The 208-nt window shown below is 28.8% G+C and overlaps 1 protein-coding gene across 1 annotated transcript in view; it reads left to right on the top strand.

The window, feature by feature from the left end:
* The window catches only part of EMH_0030370 (structure specific recognition protein I, putative), a gene marked incomplete at both ends in the record, with an annotated part of 5,741 nt that overhangs the window by 2,781 nt on the left and 2,752 nt on the right, over window positions 1-208 (top strand). The gene's annotated exons all lie outside the window — the stretch shown is intronic.

The raw sequence follows: 208 nt of genomic DNA, 5'->3' as shown, positions 1-208 counted from the left end.
AGTTGCATCATGCATGTATGCATTTCTTGCATAGACAGATTTCTGTATAACGTCAATCATTTGCGTATTACAGTGAAATATGAATGCGATGCATACATCCTTTTATAACTGCCCGCCTTGCAACTCATGTAGGCGTATACATTCATGTATATGTACATGTAAAAAAAATAAAAAAAAAAAAAAAGAAAAAATAAAAAAAAAATATATA

The sequence above is a fragment of the Eimeria mitis genome, genomic scaffold (assembly GCF_000499745.2).
Source record: "Eimeria mitis Houghton genomic scaffold, Emh_scaff1139, whole genome shotgun sequence".
NCBI classification, from domain to species: domain Eukaryota; phylum Apicomplexa; class Conoidasida; order Eucoccidiorida; family Eimeriidae; genus Eimeria; species Eimeria mitis.
The sequence above is the reverse complement of the archived record's forward strand: the minus strand, read 5'-3'. Positions and strand labels throughout refer to the sequence as shown.